General features: G+C 41.2%; 1 long non-coding RNA gene across 1 annotated transcript in view; it reads left to right on the top strand.

Annotated features, from left to right (window-relative positions):
* Nucleotides 1-20,821, top strand: part of LOC122938231 — a 38,373-nt gene extending 17,552 nt beyond the window's left edge. The window contains exon 4 of the long non-coding RNA XR_006389991.1: nucleotides 18,538-20,821. This is a non-coding gene — a long non-coding RNA (uncharacterized LOC122938231). The remainder of the gene's footprint in view (nucleotides 1-18,537) is intronic.
* The last annotated feature ends 351 nt before the right edge of the window (nucleotides 20,822-21,172 follow it).

A 21,172-nucleotide genomic window follows, 5' to 3' on the forward strand; every position in this document is an offset into this window, starting at 1 on the left:
CCCCATTGAAGTCAAGGGGGACCCGAACTTTGGAACATTAAAATGGCTGTAAAAAATTCATGGTAAGGGCTAGAGGGCTGCAAATGTATATGGCTATATCACAGCCAAAAATTGGTGAATTTCACCGGACAATGTAACAGACAAATTAGTGAAATTTATTAACCTGTCTACTAGGTAGAGCAGGGGTATATCACAGCCAAAAAATTGGGATATGTAAACCAACAATGTATCAGACAAATTAGTGAAATGACTTAAAATAAAATACGTAAAAAAATAATAATAATAATCTTGATCTATGAGGTGGAGGTCCATATGGAGTAGGAGGTTGAGGAAGCGGTGGACGTAGCGGTGACGGTTCCATATATACACTTTTATCAGGCATAGCCTGAAGAAGGGCATAATATGTAAGCCCGAAACATTACTTTACAAAATGATGTAATGTCCGGCTGAATAAAACATTAATTGCATTAAAAATTTCATGTGGTGCGCTGTCAGAAACTCTGATTGAGTAGCGGTGTAGGTGGAAGCGGCGGTGGAGGAGGAGGTAGCCAACATTGGTTTTATTTAATTTTTTTGGTTTAAATTAGGGTACACCCCAAACAAATGTGAAATATCAAACATACAACAATTAACAATTGCGCTGGAGTATAACAATGGCTGGGTAAGGCCAGTATACATGTCTATTCTGCACAAGGTACGGAAAAGTCCTGTGGGATCCATGCCTGGTCCACATTGGCTGTGGACAGGCGGCTGCGCTTGTCTGTGATGACGCCCCCTGCTGTAGTAAACGCATGTTCAGACAATACACTGGCTGCAGGGCAGCCAGAACCTCCAAGGCGTGACGGGCAAGCTCAGGCCATGTGCCCAATTTGGAGACCCAGAAGTTGAAGGGGGCAGACCTGTCATTCAGTACGTGTTCCAATTTTTTTATACAAAGTTGGCATTTGACCAAGATCTTTTTCTCACCCAGCATGGGTATATGTAAAATGACACCCCAAAACACATTCCCCAACTTCTCGTGAGTACGGCGATACCACATGTGTGACACTTTTTTGCAGCCAAGGTGGGCAAAGGGGCACATATTCCAAAGTGCACCTTTCGGATTTCGCAGGCCATTTTTTACACATTTTGATTGCAAGGTACTTCTCACATATATGGGCCCCTAAATTGCCAGGGCAGTATAACTACGCCACAATTGACCCCATTTTGGAAAGAAGACACCCCAAGGTATTCCGTGAGGGGCATGGCGAGTTCCTAGAATTTTTTATTTTTTGTCGCAAGTTAGTGGAATATGAGACTTTGTAAGAAAAAAATAAAAAAAATAAAAAAATCATAATTTTCCGCTAACTTGTGACAAAAAATAAAAAATTCTAGGAACTCGGCGTGCCCCTCACGGAATACCTTGGGGTGTCTTCTTTCCAAAATGGGGTCACTTGTGGCGTAGTTATACTGCCCTGGCAATTTAGGGGCCCAAATGTGTGAGAAGTACCTTGCAATCAAAATGTGTAAAAAATGGCCTGCGAAATCCGAAAGGTGCTCTTTGGAATATGTGCCCCTTTGCCCACCTAGGCTGCAAAAAAAGTGTCACACATCTGGTATCGCCGTACTCAGGAGAAGTTGGGTAATGTGTTTTGGGGTGTCATTTTACATATACCCATGCTGGGTGAGAGAAATATCTTGGCAAAAGACAACTTTTCCCATTTTTTTATACAAAGTTGGCATTTGACCAAGATATTTTTCTCACCCAGCATGGGTATATGTAAAATGACACCCCAAAACACATTGCCCAACTTCTCCTGAGTACGGCGATACCAGATGTGTGACACTTTTTTGCAGCTTAGATGCGCAAAGCGGCCCAAATTACTTTTAGGAGGGCATTTTTTAACATTTGGATCCCAGACTTCTTCTCACGCTTTAGGGCCCCTAAAAAGCCAGGGCAGTATAAATACCCCACATGTGACCCCACTTTGGAAAGAAGACACCCCAAGTTATTCAATGAGGGGCCTGGCGAGTTCATAGAATTATTTTTTTTTTGCATAAGTTAGCGGAAATTGATTTTTTTTTTGTATTTTCTCACAAAGTCTCACTTTCCGCTAACTTAGGACAAAAATTTCAATCTTTCATGGACTCAATATGCCCCTCAGCGAATACCTTGGGGTGTCTTCTTTCCGAAATGGGGTCACATGTGGGGTATTTATACTGCCCTGGCTTTTTAGGGGCCCTAAAGCGTGAGAAGAAGTCTGGAATATAAATGTCTAAAAATTTTACGCATTTGGATTCGGTGAGGGGTATGGTGAGTTCATGTGAGATTTTATTTTTTGACACAAGTTAGTGGAATATGAGACTTTGTAAGAAAAAACAAACAAAAAACATATATATTTCCGCTAACTTGGGCCAAAAAAATGTCTGAATGGAGCCTTACAGGGGGGGGGGGGGGGTGATCAATGACAGGGGGGTGATCAATGAATGGGGGGTGATCACCCATATAGACTCCCTGATCACCCCCTGTCATTGATCACCCCCCTTTAAGGCTCCATTCAGACGTCCGCATGATTTTTACGGATACATGGATACATGGATCGGATCCGCAAAACACATGCGGACGTCTGAATGGAGCCTTACAGGGGGGGGGGGTGATCAATGACAGGGGGGTGATCAATGAATGGGGGGTGATCACCCATATAGACTCCCTGATCACCCCCTGTCATTGATCACCCCCCTTTAAGGCTCCATTCAGACGTCCGCATGATTTTTACGGATACATGGATACATGGATCGGATCCGCAAAACACATGCGGACGTCTGAATGGAGCCTTACAGGGGGGTGATCAATGATAGGGGGGTGATCAGGAAGTGTATATGGGTGATCACCCCTCTGTCATTGATCACCCCCTTGTAAGGCTCCATTCAGACGTCCGCATGTGTTTTGCGGATCCGATCCATGTATCCATGGATCCGTAAAAATCATGCGGACGTCTGAATGGAGCCTTACAGGGGGGTGATCAATGACAGGGGGTGATCAGGGAGTGTATATGGGTGATCACCCCTCTGTCATTGATCACCCCCCTGTAAGGCTCCATTCAGACATCCGCATGTGTTTTGCGGATCCGATCCATGTATCCATGTATCCATGTATCCGTAAAAATCATGCGGACGTCTGAATGGAGCCTTACAGGGGGGTGATCAATGACAGGGGTTGATCAGGGAGTGTATATGGGTGATCACCCCTCTGTCATTGATCACCCCCCTGTAAGGCTCCATTCAGAAGTCTGCATGTGTTTTGCGGATCCGATCCATGTATCCGTAAAAATCATACGGACGTCTGAATGGAGACTTACAGTGGGGTGATCAATGACAGGGGGTGATCAGGGAGTGTATATGGGTGATCACCCCTCTGTCATTGATCACGCCCCTGTAAGGCTCCATTCAGACGTCCGCATGTGTTTTGCGGATCCGATACATGTATCCATGGATCCGTAAAAATCATGCGGACGTCTGAATGGAGCCTTACAGGGGGGTGATCAATGACAGGGGGTGATCAGGGAGTGTATATGGGTGATCACCCCACTGTCATTGATCACCCCCCTGTAAGGCTCCATTCAGACGTCCGCATGTGTTTTGCGGATCCGATCCATGTATCCATGGATCCGTAAAAATCATACGGCCGTCTGAATGGAGCCTTACAGGGGGGTGATCAATGACAGGGAAGTGATCAGGAAGTCTATATGGGTGATCACGCCCTTGTCATTGATCACCCCCCTGTAAGGTTCCATTCAGACGTCCGTATGCGTTTTGAGGATCCGATCCATGTATCCGTGGATCCGTAAAAATCATACGGACGTCTGAATGGAGCCTTACAGGGGGGTGATCAATGACAGGGGGGTGATCAATGACAGGGGGGTGATCAGGGAGTCTATATGGGGTGATCAGTGGTTCATAAAGGGTTAATAAGTGACAGGGGGGGGTGTAGTGTAGTGGTGTTTGGTGCTACTTTAGTGAGCTGCCTGAGTTCTCTGGTGGTCAATCCAAACAAAAGGGAACACCAGAGGACCAGGTAGCAGGTATATTAGACGCTGTTATCAAAACAGCGTCTAATATACCTGTTAGGGGTTAAAAAAATCACATCTCCAGCCTGCCAGCGAGCGATCGCCGCTGGCAGGCTGGAGATCCACTCGCTTACCTTCCGTTCCTGTGAGCGCGCGCCTGCGTGCGCGCGTTCACAGGAAATCTCGGCTCTCGTGGGAGGACGCGTATATGCGTCCACCCAGAAGAGCAGGGCCGCCGGCAGTACGCAATCCTGCGTACGGCGGTCCTGAGCAGGTTAACTTAGGGGTTTGCTATGAGGTCTGAATTAATTTAGGGTTCTGGTCAGAGGTTAGAATACATTTTTTGGCCTGGTTTGGGTCTGAATTAATTCAGAGGTCAGGTCTGGGGTCTCAATTACATATACAGCAAACTGTAATGCACGGTGTGCTCTGACTCCTTTCTATCACATTCAGCATTACATTTTCTAGTAGTCTGTGCTGCTGTATTGTTTCTTTGGGATTGCATCAGACAGGCTAGTCTTTGCCCCCCTGCGCATCAATAAGTCTTGGGTACCCTGTTGTCAGATTCACCAATGTCCTTCCTTAAACTACTTGTAGTATGTAATAATCACTGCATACCAGGAACACCTCACAAGACCTGCCATTTTGGAAATACTCTGACCCAGTTGTCTAGCGTCAGACAGGCCCACCAGACAACCAGAGGATCCTCTGGTGGGCCCAGGTTCTGATGCCATAGTGGGCCCCAAAGATTTAAGAGAAAAAAACATGTGGAATTGCCTTTGGATCCAATTCGTTACCACTAGGGTCTATTTCTTTCAATCAAAATCTGATAGACTTTATTGATGATATGGGGTTTGGGCCCCCAGAAAATTTGCATCTGGTGGGCCCAAGAAACCCCAGTCCGACCATGCAGTTGTCTGTCAACTACAATTTGGTTCTTGTCAAAATCACTCAAATCCTTACTCCTTTTTCCTGCTTCCAGTAAATCAACTTCAGGAACTTAAAGGGCTTCTGTCACCCCACTAAACTGTTTTTTATTTTTTTTGTGTACTTATAATCCCTATACTGCGATTTATCCATACATAATGTGATTAATCATTTTGGTTCAGTAGATTTTGCTAAAAACGTACTTTTATAATATGTAAATTACCTGTCTACCAGCAAGTAGGGCGGCTACTTGCTGGTAGCAGCCGCATCCTCCTATCATAATGACGCCCCCCCGCATGTTGATTGACAGGGCCAGTGAACGGGATCGTTCTCTGCTGGCCCTGTTTGCATTCAAAATCTCGCGCCTGCGCCGTACCTGTTTTCAATCGGCGCAGGCGCACTGAGAGGGGGACGCTCGCTCGGCCGCTCCATCCTCAATGCGCCTGCGCCGGGTGTAGATGTGGAGGGGGCGTCATTATGATAGGAGGATGCGGCTGCTACCAGCAAGTAGCCGCCCTACTTGCTGGTAGACAGGTAATTTACATATTATAACAGTACGTTTTTAGCAAAATCTACTGAACCAAAATGATTAATCACATTATGTATGGATAAATCGCAGTATAGGGATTATAAGTACACACACAAAAAAAAAAAAAAACTGTTTAGTGGGGTGACAGAAGCCCTTTAATGCCAACACTTTGCTATGTGGGTAATAATTGGTCCTTTAATCAGGAAAATGCAGTCCACCTCACAGTCGCACACATCAGTTGTGCTGCACTCAGGGCTTGGGCTGTTGTGTGCTCCTCCAGTCCAGGCTGTAGAGAACAGAGAGCTGCTGATTGGTGGATTAGAATCTGATCAACCAATCAGCACTTCCCCCCAGAAACGTGAATGATAATTGCTGTTACCAACTGTCATTCCTGGTTACCGGCTGCAGGAGGAGGAAGATGTCTCCCAGCTTTGCTGCATCACCCCCTCTGTCTGCAGGAGAGAAGCATCCGTGTGTCTGTAGTGACGTCTGCGACCCCTCTTTAGATCATGGTAGGTTCTCAGTCAGACATTGCAGGAGGGGGATCATTACTGCACCAGGGAACTGTATGGGACGATTTATGTGCATGAAGAGGTTCATCTAAACCACTGCATAAGACGAGTGGAGCTTGTTCATAGCAGCCAATTGGTTCATCTATTCACTGCCCCTTTATCGTACTGGTCACTTCCCACCCTAATTTACAGATCACTGCCTTATCTTACAATTCACTTCCATATATTACTGGTCACTGTCCTAACTTACTGGTTATTACCCTACCTTACTGGTCTCTATCCGCCCTGTTTTACTGCTAACTGTCCCATCTTCAATTCACTGAGATTGATGATATAGAACACCAGAGAAGATATGTTGGGAATTATGGGTTATCTCAATGTCCTGTTTTTGTGTATGGTCACGAATCAGTAAAATCAGTTTTTTGATACTACAATTGGGGTTATGGATGATATTTGTTGTGGGTGACTCTCACAACTTGCCCATTATTAATTATCGTATCTATCAGTGGTCTTAATAGTCTGACATTTTGACTATCCTGTCTTACTGGTCATTACCCTATCTTACTGGTCTCTGTCCTATCTTACTGCTTACTATCTCCCCTATCTTCCTGGATGCTGCTCTATCTTACTGGTCAATGTTCCCCTATTTCACTGGTCACTGTCACTGGTCACACAAACAACAGCAACCATGATAACACCAAGGTCAGGAGAGGCGATGATTAAGGCTACTTTTAAAATGGCGTTTTGGCTTTCCGTTTGTGAGATCCGTTCAGGGCTCTCACAAGCGGTCCAAAACTGATCAGTTTTGCTCTAATGCATTCTGAATGGAAAAGGATCCGATCAGTATGCCTCAGTTTGCATCAGTTTGCCTTCGTTCCATCTCTATTCCGCTTTGGTGTCCGTCTGACGAAACTGAGCCAAACGGATTCGTTCTGACACACAATGTAAGTCAATGGGGACGGATCTGTTTTCTATGACACAATCTGGCACAATAGAAAACGGATCCGTCTTGAACACCATTGAAAGTCAATGGAGGACGGATCCGTTTTCTATTGTACCAGATTGTGCCATAGGAAACGGATCCGTCCCCATTGACTTACATTGTGTGTCAGAACGTCTTGGCTATGTTAAAGATAATACAAACGGATCCGTTCAGAACGGATGCAGACGGTTGTATTATCTGAACGGATCCATCTGTGCAGATCCGTGACGGATCCGCACCAAACGCGAGTGTGAAAGTAGCCTAATTATTATGTCCACTGCTTTTGGTAGTTCACAGCACAAGGAGAGATTTATCATTTCTGTACACCAGAAAACTGACAAACAAAAGTTGCAAATTCTGTTTAAAAATTTTGCAAATGGCATTTTACTGCCAGCCTCTCCATTTTTTGAAAGGGGTGGGCTTGGACATCAGCCCCAGAAGATTTACTTGATGCAGTTTTCTGCTGTAAATGATGACCCAAATCTAAGGGAGCCGTGAGCTGGCCAAGAATTCATTCAGGGCGCATAGACTGTCATCATTTTTAACCAGGCATGAACTTCATGATAAACCGAAAATGAAGGGGTGGCTCACTTCCGGTTGGTAATGGTGAGGTGCTACTAGCTAAAATTGAGGAAACCCTGCCTCAATCAACAAAAATGGAGTAATAAATAGGGTAAGCGAGCACTCACACTATGGCATCAACTATATAAGGTTTATTAGTATAAACAATGTATCAATGGATTTAAAATATATAAAATGAATAAAATGATAGCAGCATATATATAGGGAGCAGCAGCATAAATTAATAGCAGCAATGTGGTATCGCAGTAATAGCAGCATATGAATGAAAAATGGTCTAGATAAGGTCGGTGATAATATGTATACAGATCTTTATACCGATTATTACCGACCTGATCGAGACCATTTTTCATTCATATGCTGCTATTACTGTGATACCACATTGCTGCTATTAACCACTTAAAGGGAACCTGTTATGTGGATATTTGATTATAATCTAACTAATTATATACAATCATTAACTACTAAAAAGTGCCTTAGATGTATTCCCTTACCGGTGTGACAGATGGTTACCTCATAATATACACACAAAGATGCCACATGCCGCATGCTAATGAGCTGATTGGAGTCCAGCGTATATTTAATTCAGAGCTATAGCCACTCCCCTGCCCACCTGCTGCTGATTCACAGAATAAGACCGGCACTCGGGTATCGTTGAAGAAAAACTGCTTTATTCAAGCATTAAGCAGTACAAGCAGAGAACAAATGGATAAACAGCGACACATGTTTCGGCTCTATGAGCCTTTGTCAAGCCTAATATATCTATGTAAAATAAAGATTTAAATAGTGCGCCGTACCTGACGCAGAGAACGTGATGAGGTCACGTCACCATGGCTACCATTATCAACAAATCCTTCTGTGTAGGAATTCTAATCATTGCTGCACCGGATCGAAATAAAATGGTATGCAACAATGTCATGACAATGTTGCAAGCAATTAACTAATACTCAAATATCTTTTATAAGTATAACCCCTTTATATGGGCATTCTAAATATATATATACGTATCTAATAAAAAATTGCAATGTCATGACATTGTTGCAACCATGTTCACATGGTTAGTGTAACTATAGCATTATAAATATATGAATAACAAAATTAAATATATCGATCCAATAAAGAAGGGAACAACAGGAAAAACAAGTAAGCTGTCAGTATGAGACTATTGAAAGGAATGTATACATCAAAACTCATATTAAATAAGATTACAATTAAACAATAAACGCTGGCTGTAATCTTGAGTTTCTTCCATTTTCAATGTTCTATTATTTTTTCTGAGACTATAGAAAGAAAATGATCATGAAGAAAATATTTATTTATATAAATTTCACAAGAATGCATTTAAATCATACTCTCGATTGAGACCTCTGGGTTCAATAGTCTGTAAAGTGTGTATCCAAAAACTCTCACGTTTTTTAAGCATGAGAATTCTATTACCACCTCTACGTGCTGGCAACACTTGCTCAATAATTTGGAATCTCAATTGAGATACATTGTGGGAACATCTGTCAAAATGAAGGGGAACTGGCAACAGTAAATTCTTTTTCCTTATTGTGGATTTATGATTACTAAATCTATCCTTCATTCTGACAGATGTCTCCCCAATGTATATCAGACCACATGGGCACTTTAGTAGATACACAACAAAATTGCTGTCACAAGTAAAGAAACCTCTTACAGGAAACTGTTTCCCAGTGTGTGGATGAGAAAAAGTTTCACCTCTAATCACAGCTGAGCAATGCACACAATGCAAACAGGGAAAAGTTCCCTTTTTTGGAGTAGTTAAAAAAAGTTGACGTGGCATAGTGGAACTTCCTATGTCTGCTTTAACAATGGTATCACGAATATTTTTCGTTCTCTTATAACAGATCATAGGGGCTTCACCAAATTCAACAATGTCGGGATAGGCAGCACGCATAATTCCCCAATGCTTATTAATGATGTGACGAAATTTATTAATAACCGGATGGTATTTAACTATAAAAGGTAAACGTTTGCTGGTCTTGCTAGGCTTATGAGTGATTGAACTACTACATTTCTGTAATTCCTGTTGTAAAAGTGGCCTAGGGTAGCCTCTTGCAGAGAATTTTTCTGTCATCTCAGTTAATCTAATCTGTCTCACGGATTCATCTGATACAATTCTCTTGACCCGCTGAAATTGTGAGAATGGTAAAGATTTCTTGACAAATGGTGAATGGTTACTTGAAAAATGTAACAAACTGTTTTTATCAGTCTTTTTTATATATAAATCAGTATGAATCTGATTGTCATCACCTTTAATCACCAATGTGTCAAGAAAATTGATCTGTGAGGAATCACTTTGAATCGTGAAAGACAATTCTGGCCATATGTTATTCATTTCCTGAGCAAAATTGTGTAATGACTCGATGCCGCCCCGCCATATGCAAAAAATATCGTCTATAAAACGACGCCAAAATATACAATATTGTTTATATAATGGGTTTGTGTATACAAAATTTTCTTCAAACCAAATCATATAGCTATTTGCATATGGCGGTGCGGCATGCGAGCCCATCGCGGTACCCCGCTTCTGCTGGAAGAAGGTATCCTGAAATAAAAAATAATTTTCTCGTAATACCAATTCAAGTAATTGCAGAAAAAATTCTCGTTCATGTATTGTATATTGGGATGACTCCAGGATACATTCAACCGCTGTTAATCCTTTGGTATGTTCAATGGATGTATACAAACTGCATACATCCATGGTCACCAGAAGGTCTCCTGTCTCAAGATGTAATTCACTCATGCTAGACAAAAAATGATTAGTGTCTAACAAAAAGGAATGAGAATTTTTTATCAGGGGGGTTAAAACCTTCTCAATCAACATGGCTGGTGCAGACAATATAGACTCATTAGAAGCCACAATAGGTCGACCAGGGGGCGCTGTCAAATTTTTGTGAATCTTTGGTAACGTATACAGGATAGGAGTCACTGGATGTTGATTGATCAAAAATTGACACAGCTTGTCCTCAAGACCACATATGTCCTTATATTTTTCAATGATTAACATCAATTTACGTTTAATTTCGAAAACGGGATCACTATTCAAAGGACAATATGTATCTTTATCAGAGAGCTGTGACAATATTTCGGAAATGTAATAATCCCTATCAAGTAGAACAAGTGAGCCCCCCTTATCAGCTGGCTTAAATATTACTGACTTATCATCAAGCAAAGAACGCAAAGCTTGTTTTTCTACTGTAGACAAATTATGCGTGATAGTCAACCCCTCATGTTGTATCCCAGACAAAATAACTTCAAAATCTCTCTGCACCAAGGATATGTAAGTCTCCACAGGATAATATGATTTAGGAGGTTGATAACTGCTTTTTAGTCTCAGCCCAAATTGACTCAAAGATAGTCCTGTATGACTAGATAAAGCTGCTGTGGAGACCGACATATCCTGGGATGCAAAGTGTGCTTTTAATCTTATGCCTCTAAAAAAACGCCGACAGTCCATGTCAAACTGAAAAGTATCAAAGGCCTCAGTTGGACTAAATGATAAACCTTTTTCCAATAGTTGTATTTGTATCGGTGTTAAGTTCTTGGAAGATATGTTGTATAGCAAAGTTTCCTTCATACCTGGGACCTGGTTGTCATCGGTAATTGTCCCTCTCTTATGGTGGCGTCCTGCTCTCCTGGTATTTTTCCTCTTCGGCGTCTTGGTCCTAAAAAAGAAGCCGATGGTCGAGAGTCTATATTGTAATCACTGCCGGATCCTGAGGATTGGGAACCTGCTCGTCGTACAAATCGTCTTGTTAAAGGAACAGCTGTACCAGATGGATCCTGCCACCTGTAAACTCTGTGGTTTTCTTAAAACTCCACCTGCTGAGATACGCAGTAGAGATTGGGAAAAGGAATCAAGGAAGCTGATAGCGTGGGAGCTGCATGCAGCTACGCTGGCTGAATACTGTAGACAACAGAGGATTCCTCGTGGTTTGAGGGTGAATTTGAGACCGACCTTTTTCTGTGAGGACTTACAGTATTGCACTCAATTTGCAAATATATTAAATAAATGTTCTCATGATTTAATGGTATTAACCATTGAACATTTGAATGCATCCATTGTTGAAACCAAGGCACATATAACGTCGATTGAACAACAATTAAAGGACTCTTTAACTGCTGAGGATTTGGTTGCTTTAAAAGAAAAGATTGATAAAAATTGTAGTGATTTGAAGAAAGATATTGAAATTACCAAGCGCAAAAAATATACCAGAGATCTAGAGGATTATCAAAACCACAGAGTTTACAGGTGGCAGGATCCATCTGGTACAGCTGTTCCTTTAACAAGACGATTTGTACGACGAGCAGGTTCCCAATCCTCAGGATCCGGCAGTGATTACAATATAGACTCTCGACCATCGGCTTCTTTTTTAGGACCAAGACGCCGAAGAGGAAAAATACCAGGAGAGCAGGACGCCACCATAAGAGAGGGACAATTACCGATGACAACCAGGTCCCAGGTATGAAGGAAACTTTGCTATACAACATATCTTCCAAGAACTTAACACCGATACAAATACAACTATTGGAAAAAGGTTTATCATTTAGTCCAACTGAGGCCTTTGATACTTTTCAGTTTGACATGGACTGTCGGCGTTTTTTTAGAGGCATAAGATTAAAAGCACACTTTGCATCCCAGGATATGTCGGTCTCCACAGCAGCTTTATCTAGTCATACAGGACTATCTTTGAGTCAATTTGGGCTGAGACTAAAAAGCAGTTATCAACCTCCTAAATCATATCATCCTGTGGAGACTTACATATCCTTGGTGCAGAGAGATTTTGAAGTTATTTTGTCTGGGATACAACATGAGGGGTTGACTATCACGCATAATTTGTCTACAGTAGAAAAACAAGCTTTGCGTTCTTTGCTTGATGATAAGTCAGTAATATTTAAGCCAGCTGATAAGGGGGGCTCACTTGTTCTACTTGATAGGGATTATTACATTTCCGAAATATTGTCACAGCTCTCTGATAAAGATACATATTGTCCTTTGAATAGTGATCCCGTTTTCGAAATTAAACGTAAATTGATGTTAATCATTGAAAAATATAAGGACATATGTGGTCTTGAGGACAAGCTGTGTCAATTTTTGATCAATCAACATCCAGTGACTCCTATCCTGTATACGTTACCAAAGATTCACAAAAATTTGACAGCGCCCCCTGGTCGACCTATTGTGGCTTCTAATGAGTCTATATTGTCTGCACCAGCCATGTTGATTGAGAAGGTTTTAACCCCCCTGATAAAAAATTCTCGTTCCTTTTTGTTAGACACTAATCATTTTTTGTCTAGCATGAGTGAATTACATCTTGAGACAGGAGACCTTCTGGTGACCATGGATGTATGCAGTTTGTATACATCCATTGAACATACCAAAGGATTAACAGCGGTTGAATGTATCCTGGAGTCATCCCAATATACAATACATGAACGAGAATTTTTTCTGCAATTACTTGAATTGGTATTACGAGAAAATTATTTTTTATTTCAGGATACCTTCTTCCAGCAGAAGCGGGGTACCGCGATGGGCTCGCATGCCGCACCGCCATATGCAAATAGCTATATGATTTGGTTTGAAGAAAATTTTGTATACACAAACCCATTATATAAACAATATTGTATATTTTGGCGTCGTTTTATAGACGATATTTTTTGCATATGGCGGGGCGGCATCGAGTCATTACACAATTTTGCTCAGGAAATGAATAACATATGGCCAGAATTGTCTTTCACGATTCAAAGTGATTCCTCACAGATCAATTTTCTTGACACATTGGTGATTAAAGGTGATGACAATCAGATTCATACTGATTTATATATAAAAAAGACTGATAAAAACAGTTTGTTACATTTTTCAAGTAACCATTCACCATTTGTCAAGAAATCTTTACCATTCTCACAATTTCAGCGGGTCAAGAGAATTGTATCAGATGAATCCGTGAGACAGATTAGATTAACTGAGATGACAGAAAAATTCTCTGCAAGAGGCTACCCTAGGCCACTTTTACAACAGGAATTACAGAAATGTAGTAGTTCAATCACTCATAAGCCTAGCAAGACCAGCAAACGTTTACCTTTTATAGTTAAATACCATCCGGTTATTAATAAATTTCGTCACATCATTAATAAGCATTGGGGAATTATGCGTGCTGCCTATCCCGACATTGTTGAATTTGGTGAAGCCCCTATGATCTGTTATAAGAGAACGAAAAATATTCGTGATACCATTGTTAAAGCAGACATAGGAAGTTCCACTATGCCACGTCAACTTTTTTTAACTACTCCAAAAAAGGGAACTTTTCCCTGTTTGCATTGTGTGCATTGCTCAGCTGTGATTAGAGGTGAAACTTTTTCTCATCCACACACTGGGAAACAGTTTCCTGTAAGAGGTTTCTTTACTTGTGACAGCAATTTTGTTGTGTATCTACTAAAGTGCCCATGTGGTCTGATATACATTGGGGAGACATCTGTCAGAATGAAGGATAGATTTAGTAATCATAAATCCACAATAAGGAAAAAGAATTTACTGTTGCCAGTTCCCCTTCATTTTGACAGATGTTCCCACAATGTATCTCAATTGAGATTCCAAATTATTGAGCAAGTGTTGCCAGCACGTAGAGGTGGTAATAGAATTCTCATGCTTAAAAAACGTGAGAGTTTTTGGATACACACTTTACAGACTATTGAACCCAGAGGTCTCAATCGAGAGTATGATTTAAATGCATTCTTGTGAAATTTATATAAATAAATATTTTCTTCATGATCATTTTCTTTCTATAGTCTCAGAAAAAATAATAGAACATTGAAAATGGAAGAAACTCAAGATTACAGCCAGCGTTTATTGTTTAATTGTAATCTTATTTAATATGAGTTTTGATGTATACATTCCTTTCAATAGTCTCATACTGACAGCTTACTTGTTTTTCCTGTTGTTCCCTTCTTTATTGGATCGATATATTTAATTTTGTTATTCATATATTTATAATGCTATAGTTACACTAACCATGTGAACATGGTTGCAACAATGTCATGACATTGCAATTTTTTATTAGATACGTATATATATATTTAGAATGCCCATATAAAGGGGTTATACTTATAAAAGATATTTGAGTATTAGTTAATTGCTTGCAACATTGTCATGACATTGTTGCATACCATTTTATTTCGATCCGGTGCAGCAATGATTAGAATTCCTACACAGAAGGATTTGTTGATAATGGTAGCCATGGTGACGTGACCTCATCACGTTCTCTGCGTCAGGTACGGCGCACTATTTAAATCTTTATTTTACATAGATATATTAGGCTTGACAAAGGCTCATAGAGCCGAAACATGTGTCGCTGTTTATCCATTTGTTCTCTGCTTGTACTGCTTAATGCTTGAATAAAGCAGTTTTTCTTCAACGATACCCGAGTGCCGGTCTTATTCTGTGATTCGAGTGGGCTGTCTTTCCCTGACTCGTGCACCGGGACCCACAGAAGACGAGGAGTGCCGTCCGTACTTCACTACACTGGATATGCTGCTGATTCATATGGAAAATAACTGTCATTCAGCAGCAGGTGGGCGGGGAGAGTCAAGAGCTCATGAATATTCATGACTCATCATTATCAGCTGGAGCTTTTCAATACAAGATGTTGGCAGATTGACTGGGTCAATGAAAGAAAGTGACCCAGCATTTTGCTAAGACAATCAGTCACTTATTTATGTTGCCCTTAGTTAGGACACCATAAAACTGGTGACAGGTTCCCTTTAAGGACCACAGGTTTATACCCCCCTAGTGACCAGGCCCTTTTTTACAAATCGGCACTTCACAACTTTAATGGTTTATTGCTCAGTCATGCAACTTGGCACCCAAATTAATTTTACCTCCTTTTCTTCTCACAAATACAGTTTTCTTTTGGTGGTATTTGATTGCTGCTGACATTTTTCATTTTTCTGATATTAATCAAAATAGACTGCAATTTTCAAAATAAAGTGTATTTTTAACTTTTTCTGGTAAAATTGTTCAAATATAATTACATTTCTATACAAGTTTGTGTCAGAATTTATTGTGCTACTTGTCTTTGATAAAAAAAATCCAATAAGTGTATATTTATTGGTTTGCGCAAAAGTTATAGCGTTTACAAACTATGGTACAAAAATGTGAATTTCCGCATTTTGAAGCAGCTCTGACTTTCTGAGCACCTGTCATGTTTCTTGAGGTGCTAGAATGCCAGGATAGTAGAAATACCCCCCAAATGACCCCATTTTAGAAAGAAGACACCCCAAAGTATTCGCGGAGGGGCATGGTGAGTTCATGTGTGATTTATTTTATTTTTTTCACAAGTTAGCGAAAAATGACACTTTCTGAGGAAAAAAAAAAATTGTTTCCATTTCTGCTAACTTCTGGCAAAAAAATAATAAAATCTCCCATAGACTCACTATGCCCCTCAGTGAATACCTTGGGGTGTCTACTTTCCGAAATGGGGTCATTTGTGGGGTGTGTTTACTGTTCTGGCATTTTGGGCGGGGCTAAATTGTGAGCAACCCTATAAAGCCTAAAGGTACTCGTTGGACTTTCGGCCCCTTTACGCACCTAGGCTGCAAAAAATATGGAAATGGAAAAAGTTGTCATTTACAGAGATATTTCTCACACACAGTATGGGTATATGTAAAAATACACCCCAAAACACATTGCCGTACTTCTTCTGAGTACGGCGATACCACATGTGTGACACTTATTTGCAGTCTAGGTGCGCAAAGGGGCCCAAATTCCAATGAGTACCTTTAGGATTTCACAGGGCATTTTTACGCATTTGGATTCCAAAGTACTTCTCATGCTTTAAGGACCCTAAAATGCAAGGGCAGTATAAAAACCCCACAAGTGACCCCATTTTGGAAAGAAGACACCCCAAGGTATTCAGTGAGGGGCATGGCGAGTTCATAGGATTTTTTATTTTTTTTTGCACAAGTTAGCAGAAAATGATTTTTGTTTTTTTTGTTTTTTTTCTTACAAAGTCTCATATTCCACTAACTTGTGACAAAAAATAAAATTTTACATGAACTCGCCATGCCCCTCATGGAATACCTTGGGGTGTCTTATTTCCTAAATGGGGTCACTTGTGGGGTATTTATACTGCCCTGGTATTTTAGGGGCCCTAAAGCGTGAGAAGAAGTCTGGAATCCAAATGTCTAAAAATGCCCTCCTAAAAGGTACTCATTGGAATTTGGACCCCTTTGCGCACCTAGGCTGCAAAAAAGTGTCACACATGTGGTATCGCCGTACTCAGGAGAAGTAGGGAAATGTGTTTTGGGGTGTATTTTTACATATACCCATGCTGTGTTCGAAAAATATCTCTGTAAATGACAACTTTTTCAATTTTTTTATACAAAGTTGTCAGATATTTCACTCACCCAGCATGGGTATATGTAAAAATACACCCCAAAACACATTGCCCTACTTCTTCTGAGTACGGCAATACCACATGTGTGACACTTTTTTGCTGCCAAGATGCGCAAAGGGGCCCAAATTCCAATGAGTACCTTTAGGATTTCACAGGGCATTTTTAAGCATTTGGATTCCGTGAGGGGTATGGTGAGTTAATGTAAGATTTTATTTTTTAGCACAAGTTAGTGGAATATGAGACTTTGTAAGAAAAAAATATATATAAATTTCCGCTAACTTGTGGCAAAAAGTAGCTAACTGGCGGTGATAAGGGACCCTTAGGCCTCATTCACACATCCGCAATTCTGTTCCGCATTTTGCGGAATGGAATTGCGGACCCATTCATTTCTATGGGGACAGACTTTGTCCCGCTCGGATCCAGAATTGCGGATCTGCACTTCCGGGTCCGCACTTCCGTTCTGCAAAAATATAGAACATGTCCTATTCTTGTCCGCAATTGCGGACAAGAAAAGGCATTTTCTATATTGTTCTGGCAATGTGCGGATCCGCAAAATGCGGAAAGCACATTGCCGGTGTCAGTGTTTTGCGGATTTGCGGATCCGCAAAACACATACGGACGTCTGAATGGAGTCTTACAGGGGGGTGATCAATGACAGGGGGGTGATCAGGGAGTCTATATGGGGTGATCAGGGGTTAATAAGGTGTTAAGTACCAGGGGGGGGGGTGTAGTGTAGTGTGGTGATTGGTGCTACTTACAGAGCTGCCAGTGTCCTCTGGTGGTCGATCCAAGCAAAAGGGACCACCAGAGGACCAGGTAGCAGTCATATCAGATGCTGTTAACAAAACAGCGTCTGATATACCTTTCTGATGTGATTATTTTAACATCTACAGCCTGCCAGCGAATGATCATCGCTGGCAGGCTCTAGTATAACTTCCGAGCAGCGTGCCGCTGTGAAAGCGCGAGCATGCATGCGCGCGTTCACAGCAAATCTCAGGTCTCACGAGATGACGCCTTTCGGCGTTAGTGTGACCTGAGACTGACGCTGCACTGACGCCTTTCGGCGTTAGTGTGACGGCAAGCAGTTAATTTATGCTGCTGCTCCCTATATATATGCTGCTATCATTTTATTAATTTTATATATTTTAAATCCATTGATGCATTGTTTATACTAATAAACCTTATATAGTTTATGCCATAGTGTGAGTGCTCGCTTACCATATTTATTACTCCATGAACTTTATGATAAATTAAATGCATCCCCCCTGCACTTGATAAATCTCCCCTGAGATGTTTGGTGAGTGGAAAACAACTCCAAACATGTTAGGACATTGCAGGCTATTATGGGATGATGGGAGTTGTATTTCACAGCAGCACTTGCTGAGCCAGAGGTTGGAGACCATTGTTCTAGAAGTTGAAAAAATTTCTTGCATAAATTGTTATCAGGGTTTTGGTTTATTTCTAGTTTACATCAAGTTTTATATTTCTCCTCTATTGCTTCCACAATTGCCTGGAAATGATTTATATGTTGTATTCTTCCTTGCAGGTGTGCACATGGTCATTTTGAAGGAAGGATGACATCACAGATACAGAGTTGACCGTCTGATAGCCTAGCCCGACTGCCCACCTCTCCTGAAGACCCTCAGCTTTTTAAGTCAAGTGGAGGACATGATCTCTTAAAGAGGGTCCCACAGATGCCTCCCAGCAGTTTGAGCACCACTCCTACAAGAAGAGTCAATGCCCTGAGTGATTTCACTGGGGAATTACTCTGTGGGTAGTACTTGTGTTGGGATGCACCTCTGGCTGACTATCATCATTCTATAAGATAATAATGTAGATGTGTGCTGTCAATAACCCCATATAGATTTGTGAATGTTTAGATTAAATGGCTACTATAAGACAACCAGGAATGGATGTCTAACATCCCATGATCTATGCAGCTTATCTGTATACTTCATGCAGTACGGGAAGTCTAAGTGGCCGTTTATGGACAGGTAGGAAAGATAGTTAGCTAACAAATCAGAAATGCATATATGAGTGATAATGTAATGATCAATAGAGGAGAAAATGTAGCAGGAAAGAATTAACTCTGATTTCTTGTATCAATCATTATCATGGTTTTTGTTCATGTCTGGTTTCTTTTCACTTTCCTGCTTCTCCTCTATTGATATAACATTCAATTATTGCCTGGAAATGATTAATATGTTATATTTTTAGATGAGGGTGTGGCTATGTCCATTTTGTAGGAAGGATGACATCACAGCTACAGAGATGACCGTCTGATAGCCCAGCTCGACTGCCCACCTCTCCTGAAGACCCCTCAGCTTTTTGAGAGTTGGGTGGAGGACATCATCTCTGAAAGAGGGTCCCACAGATGCACCCTAGCAGTTTGAGCACCACTCCTACAAGAAGAGTCAATGCCCTAAAAGCGTGATTTCACCGGGGATTACTCCGGGGTGATCCTTGTGTTAGGATGCACCTCTGGCTGGCTGTTGTCATCCTTTTAGGTAGATAATGAAGTGTGTGCTGTCAATAACCCAATAAAGAAGCGGAATGTTCAGATGAAATGGCTATTATGACGTGGTCAGGAAGGGATATCTAACATCCCATGATGTATACAGCTTACCTAAATACTTCATACTGTACATGCAGTTTAAGGGGTCTTTTCAAGACAGCTAGGACAGATAGTTAGCTAACAAATCAATGAGAAATGCATATATATGTGATAATGTAATGATCAAAAGAAGAGAAAATGTGAAAGGAAAGAAGTAACTCAGATTTCTTGTATCAATCATTATCATGGTTTTGGTTCATGTCTGGTTTCTTTCTACTTTCCTGCTTCTCCTCTATTGATACAACATTCAATTATTGCCTGGAAATGATTAATATGTTATATTTTTAGTTGAGGGCGTGGCTATGTTCATTTTGTAGGAAGGATGACATCACAGCTACAGAGTTGACCGTCTGATAGCCCAGCTCGACTGCCCACCTCTCCTGAAGACCCCTCAGCTTTTTGAGAGTTGGGTGGAGGACATCATCTCTGAAAGAGGGTCCCACAGATGCACCCTAGCAGTTTGAGCACCACTCCTACAAGAAGAGTCAATGCCCTAAAAGCGTGATTTCACCGGGGATTACTCCGGGGTGATCCTTGTGTTAGGATGCACCTCTGGCTGGCTGTCGTCATCCTTTTAGGTAGATAATGAAGTGTGTGCTGTCAATAACCCCATAAAGAAGCGGAATGTTCAAATGAAATGGCTACTATGAGGTGGTTGGGAAGGGATATCTAACATCCCATGATGTATACAGCTTACCTAAATACTTAATGCAGTACATGCAGTCTAAGGGGCCTTCAAGACAGCTAGGACAGATAGTTAGCTAACAAATCAATGAGAAATGCATTTATGAGTGATAATGTAATAATCAAAAGAGGAGAAATTGTGAAAGGAAAGAAGTAACTCTCATTTCTTGTATCAATCATTATCAGGGTTTTGATTCATGTCTGTTTTCTTTCCACTTTCCTGCTTCTCCTCTATTGATATAACATTCAAAAGAGGCGACCTTGACATGGTGAGTGGCTTATTACGCTTTGGCCAAAATGTACACTAATGCCTCATTCAACATCCAGCATAGAGGAAGGGCAGAGTGCTGGTTGCAGAGTGCGATTGCATTTGTGTTTTAACATTCAATAATTACATGGAAATGATTAATATGTTATATTCATAGTTACGGGCGTGGACATGTCCATTTTGTAGGAAGGATGACATCACAGCTACAGAGTTGACCGTCTGATAGCCCAGCTCGACTGCCCACCTCTCCTGAAGACCCCTCAGCTTTTTAAGAGTTGGGTGGAGGACATCATCTCTGAAAGAGGGTCCCACAGATGCACCCTAGCAGTTTGAGCACCACTCCTACAAGAAGAGTCAATGCCCTAAAAGCGTGATTTCACCGGGGATTACTCCGGGGTGATCCTTGTGTTAGGATGCACCTCTGGCTGGCTGTCGTCATCCTTTTAGGTAGATAATGATGTGTGTGTGTGTGTGTGCTGTCAACAACTCCATAAAGATGTGTGAATGTTCAGATGAAATGGCTACTATGAGGCGGCCAGGAATGGATGTCTAACATCCCATGATCTATGCAGCTTATCTGTATATTTCATGCAGTACAGGCAGTCTAAGGGGCCA

This window comes from Bufo gargarizans, chromosome 5 (assembly GCF_014858855.1).
Source record: "Bufo gargarizans isolate SCDJY-AF-19 chromosome 5, ASM1485885v1, whole genome shotgun sequence".
NCBI lineage: Eukaryota > Metazoa > Chordata > Amphibia > Anura > Bufonidae > Bufo > Bufo gargarizans.